The sequence below is a fragment of the Ovis canadensis genome, chromosome 19 (assembly GCF_042477335.2).
Source record: "Ovis canadensis isolate MfBH-ARS-UI-01 breed Bighorn chromosome 19, ARS-UI_OviCan_v2, whole genome shotgun sequence".
Lineage (NCBI taxonomy): Eukaryota > Metazoa > Chordata > Mammalia > Artiodactyla > Bovidae > Ovis > Ovis canadensis.
The window spans coordinates 66726988-66732987 of NC_091263.1; positions in this window are offsets into that span (position 1 = coordinate 66726988).

Below are 6000 nucleotides of genomic sequence, written 5' to 3' on the forward strand. Positions count from 1 at the left end.
GAATAAATATAACTTGGTTGGATGCATTAACCTTTTGCTTTATTACTATGCTAAATTGGATAGCATTTATTTTTAGAAATTTCGCATATACATTCCTGAGTTAGGTTGGCTTCTAACTTTCCTCTCTTGTTAGATGTTTGCTATCAAGGTTATGATAACCTCATGAGGTGTATTGAGTGGCGTACCCTTTCTTATATTCTCTGAGGAGTGTCTAATATTGGCATCGTTTTTTCCAGTGAGGCCATCAGGGCCTGGGATTTTCTTCGTGGAATATTTTCTTAGTTGCGGATTTAGCTTCCTTAACTATTTTCTATTTTTGTGTCACTTTTGATGACATATTTTTCTGAAAACTTGTCCATTTCTCCTAGAAGGTCAGAAAATTTTAGCATAATATTGTTTTCAGCATCCTCCTGCAGTTCTAATGCCTGCAGGATCTATAGTTGTCTCTCGTCTTTCTTCTGGATATTGGTTATTTGTGCCTTCTCTTTTTTTCTTGATTAGTCACAGAGGAGGCTTATCAATTATATCAGTCCTTTCAAAAACCAAACTTCTTGACTTTGCGTTCATCATCTCTGTTGTGTATTTGTTTTCTATTTCCTTATTTCCTGATTTTATTTTTATTATTGCCATTCTTTAACTTTCTTTGACTTTAAAAAAAATATTTGTTATTTATTTATCTGTCTGTGCCAGATTTTAGTTTTGACATGTGGGAGCGCAGAGACATAGCCACTGGGCCAGCAGGGAATTCCCTCTTTGAGTTTATTTGCTGTTCTTTTTCTGCCCTCTTTATGGGTGCTTGGCTCAGTCCTTCTTCTAGTATACCTGCTGCTGCTGCTGCGAAATCTCTTCAGTCGTGTCCGACTCTGTGCGACCCCATAGATGGCAGCCCACCAGGCTCCCTCGTCCCTGGGATGCAAATACGTAGGGATATTTTCTGTATGTCAGGCACAGTTTGAAGTACTTTACAAATATTAATTCATTTTTTCTTTATAATTACCCTGTGCAATGGATATTTTTATTATCTCCACTTTGCAGAGAAGGCTTCCCAGGTGGCTTAGTGGTACAGGATCTGCCTGCAAGGCAGGAGACCTGGGTTCAATCCCTGGGTCGGGAAGATGGCCTGGAAAAGGAAGTGGCAACCCACTCCAGTATTCTTGCCTGGAAAAGTCCATGGACACAGGAGGCTGGTGGGCTACAGTCCATGGGGTCTCAAAGAGTTGGACACCACTGAGCAGATAACACTTGCAAAGAAGGAAGCTCAGGCACAGAGGTTAAATAACTTCCTCCTAGTCAGAAGCCAGAGTTGGAGCTGAGATTTGAACCTCGGCTTCCTGACTCGAGTCAGTGTTCGAAACCACACTGTTGCCGCTCTGATTTTTCATTCTTGGGTTACTTGCTTTCTGTGTGACTTCTGTGTGTGTGTGTGTGTGTGTGTGTGTGTATAATTTATTTATATTTGGCCATGCTGGGTCTTCTTCGATATGTGGCTTTTCTCTAGCAGGGGCTCCTCTTCGTCATGGTGCACGGGCCTCTCCTTACAGTGACTTCTCTTGTGGCAGAACGTTGGCTCTAGGGCACGGGGGCTTCAGAAGCTGTAGTTTCCAGGCTCTAGAGCACAGGCTCCATAGTTGTGGTACACAGGCTTAGTTGCGCCACAGCATGTGGGATCCTCCCAGACCAGAGAGCGAACCCATGTCTCCTGCATTGGCAGGCAGATTCTTTACCACTGAGCCACGAGGAAAGCCCCTGCATATAGTTTTCTGAGAGCAGAGATCCTGACTGTGTTTTCACAGCTGTGGCTCCAGGGCTCGGTAGGTAGGCAGCAGTTCTGTTGAATGGATGGATGAATGAATAAACAGTAGACTCTGGTGCATTGAGAACAGGGCAGTTTCCTGTTTGCGTCCATGGTCCCCAAGGCTGGGACAGGGCTGAACCTTCTTCTGGGTGTGCTGATTGGGGCCTGTGAAATGAACCATCTCTGGATCCCCACGCTCTCCATCTTTGAGGCCCCCAGGGGAGGCTGTGCAGAGGTTCCAGGAACCTCAAAAGAGTGGCCCCTCGTCTGGCTTTGCCCTCTCGTAGCTGGGTGCTTGCACGCTGGCTCCCTCTCACCCCTTCCCTGCAGAAGGAACGGAGCTGGCCTGCATCCCCCTTGGCACTAATGTGCACACTTGAAGTTCCTGAGGCTGGCCCAGTGGGCGGCCTGAGCTGCCGCTGTGAATCACGCAGCCTGCTGCCGCCTGCCCACACGGCCAGCTTTGAGGGTTGGCCAGGGCCTCTGGTGGGAACTGCCCGCTGCCCTAATTGGGCCTCTCCTGGGAGGCAGCCGGCCCTGCTTCTCACTTGTCTTCACTCTGGCTGCCGCTTTGCCCTCTCAAGGAGGACGGCATGCTTCCTGATCCGGCCGGCTCTGTGGCCAGCCAGGGCTGGAGTTCACCCTTGTCTTACAGACAGAGAAACAGAAACCCTGGGGGTAAGACTGGGTCCCTGCCCAAAACCACAACAAGGCCAGGCAAGGTTTCCAGGAGCAGGCCCGAGAAAGCCCATTGACACGGCTCTGTTCCTCTGCTGGAACTGGAATGAGTTCCCACAGGAAAAAAAAAAAAGACCTCCTTTTGGCTCCTGTGGCCACCTGGCTGCTGCCAAGTATCAGGAACAGGACTCTGGCTGCTGGCATTCATGAAAATGTGTCCATGTGAGAATTGTCACTGCCCCCCCAAATTCCGACAAACCCACAAAAAGGCAGATGGGAACATGGCCGAAAGAAGCAGAGGGTGGGTCCCCTCTGAAGCATCTCGGGGAAAGCTGGGCAGCCAGGACGCCTGTGACTCCTCTGCTCTGTGCCTCAGTGTACACTCCCTGGAAAATGGAAAGAGTTTTCAGATGCGTCACAGCGGGACTAGGGCAGATTTTTTTTTTGTCTGTGAAAGGCTTGCTGCATGCCTTACACTGGTCACACTCAGAGACCCTCTCGGGTAGGAAAGAGCTTAATTACCAGCTGGGCCTGCTTCTCTGGAGGTGGTTGGTGGTTTAGTTGCCAAGTCACATGCGTGACTTGGACGTGACCCCATGGGCTATAGCCCACAAAGTTCCTCTGTCCATGGGATTCTCCAGGCAAGAATACTGGAGTAAGTTGCCGTTTCCTTCTCCAGAGGATCTTCCCGACCAGAGATCGAACCCAGGTCTGCTGTGTTGCAGGCTGATTCTTTACCAGTGAGTCATGGGGAAAGCCCCTTCCTATTTTTCTAGCTGCGGCTTAGATCTTGTCTAGAAAATCCCCAAAGAACCTGAGCCAGCCCCGCAGGCCTTCCTTCAGCAAGAAGGCACTCACTGCCTCCCACCATGACCCATTCTTCTTTTTCTTCTCCCACCTTCCAGGCCTTCTTGTTATTTTTGAAAAATATTCATTTATTTGGCTACACTGAGTCTTAGTTGCAGAGCGAAGGATCTTCTATCTTCTTTGTGGCGTGTGTGATCTAGTTCCCTGACCAGAGATGCAACCCGGGCCCCCTGCATTGGGAATGAGGAGTCTTAGCCAGTGGACTACCAGGGAAGTTCCCCCTCTTCTTGTTAAATGGGTCAGTTTTCTTCCATAAGCCTCCTCTTGGTCCTAGTTCTATGCTGTGTGCACTTAAAATGAATCTTTTTTCCTTTGGTGATCTTTCCAGGACCAAAAGACAGCCAAAATGCAGGTCCTGACCCTTCTCTTCTCCTGGTGAAGGTCCTCAAGTCCCTTCAGCTGTCATCATATGACAGCTTTCTTGGGTGATGCCTGGGTGCTCTTCTCAGAGCATGCTGCTGGCCCAGAAGCGCTCTCTGTAGCCCAGGTGTGAACCCAGAGAGGCCACTTAGGTCCACAGAGCCAGGCAGAACCATGTCTTAAAGTTCACAAGTTATGGTTCAGGCTAACGGTTCAAGGAGCAGACCTCTGCTTTGACCTTCACACCTTCCCAATGACTCGGAAGGCTAAACTTGGACCTAGAATTCTTGGACCCAGAGCTCTGTCCCAGAATGTGAGGGGCTGGAAGAGCAGCCTTGTGGCCCCCAGCCTGGTCCCCTTCCCTGTTACTCCTGGCTCCACCTTCAACATGAGCTGGTCCAGGAACAAGCATAGGGACACCGCAGTTAACGTGTCCCAGCTTTCCTCACACACTTTGGCCTCTCCGACACCATCCTAGGGAAGAAAGCCAGGCAAGCAGGCTTGGGGCCTTTGGGGCAAGAGAGTCTGGGGTCCCAGGCAGCAAGTGTGGTCTGGAGGAGAGCAGGTGTGTCCCTTGGCCCTGAGGACCCCCTGCCCCATGAGGGCAAGCAGGACCCTCCTTACCTGCGCTGGAGGGGCTCACTCGGTGGCCTTGTTCCCACGACCAGCATCACACATCCTTCTGTTGAGTCATCCTGGAGCTGAGACCCACACGGTCCCTGATGTCATTTTCCGAGGGATGTGATGACTCGTTTGTTCAGCCGGATTTGGGGGCCCATGTGCTGCATGGGGCCTTGTGGATTTCATATTTCTCTCTTTTTTAAAAATTAATTAATTTGGCCGTGCTGGGTCCTCATTGCTGCTTGTGGGCTTTCTCTACTTGGAGCGAGCGGAGGCTACTCTTCCTGGCGGTGCACGGGTTTCTCATTGTGGTGGCTTCTTCTGTTGCAGAGCACAGGCTCTAGGTTCACAGGCTTCAGCAGTTGCAGCTCACGGGCTCTAGAACGGGCTCAGTAGCTGTGGCACACGGGCTTAGTTGCTCCGCAGCACGTGGGATCTTCCCAGGCCAGGGATCAAACCTGTGTCCCCTGCATTGGCAGATGGCTTCTTATTCACTGAGCCACCAGGGAAGCCCCCTGAGTTTCCTATTAATATTTTTAACCTGCTAGGATCGTTTCAAGTCCCTTCTGTCCTCCAGGAGCCACGAAGGAGCAAACTACTTGGGTCTCCGCCATCTGTACATCTGCTGAGTGTTCCGTTCGCACCCCAGCCAAGCCCTCTAGAGGTCATCTCTCACCCCCCAAGGAGCCTGGCTCTTTCCCCTGGTGTCCCTTCTTCCTTTCTGGCTACGTTGGTCCCAGGATGCAGGCTTAATGATGCTGAAAGCCAGCTCATGATGCAGGGGAGTTTGAGCAGTGCTTTGTAGACTGCAAAGCTCCTGCTGTGCAGCTGCGTCTGGGGTGGCTAGTTGACTTCCTGGGCCCATCAGCTTGGGCCTTTACGTGGCAGATGGCTCAGCCTGGCACTTCAGGCTGTGACAGCTCACAGGCCTCACCTCACCAGCACTGCTCCAGCTTCGGCTGTCCAGGGCCCAGCCCCAGGCCAGGCTCCCCCCACTACCCCGTTCCTGTCATCTCCACCTTCCCTTCATGGCCTGTTCTGCCCTCCAGCCCACTTCCTCCATGTACCACCCAGATTCCCCCCAAGAGTGTGGTCAGCAAGCCAGCCCCTCAGGCACTGCCCCCGCTGCGAGGAGCCACCTGGCCTGAGGTCACCCCCTCCCCAGCATGGCCCACATCCAGTAACTGATCCAGGTGGGGGTAAAAAGCTGGCCATCTTGACCCAGTGCTAGACAACCCTGATGGCCCATTTTGGCTCCCTGTGGGGTCAGCTGAGGCTGGCACTGGCCTGCATCATACCTTGACTTCTCTGGCGTGTTTGTAGATGGGGGAGTGATAACAGCTTGATGATAAAACTTGAAAGGTTTCTGCTTAACCCTGGGATAACCAGCTTATTCCTTCACAGAAGCCTTCAATTCTTTAAGCTTTATTGAACTGTGATTGGTAAACATGATAATTTTTGTTGTTGTTCAGTTGCTTGGTCATGTCCAACTCTTTTGCAACCCCATGGACAGTAGTCCTCCAAGCTCCTCTGTCCATGGGATTTCCCAGGCAAGAATACTGGAGTGGGTTGCTATCTCTTTCTCCAAGGGATCTTCCTGACCCAGGGATCAAAGCCAGATCTCCTACACTGGCAGGCAGATTCTTTTCTAATAGTTACCAGATATTATGTAACATACT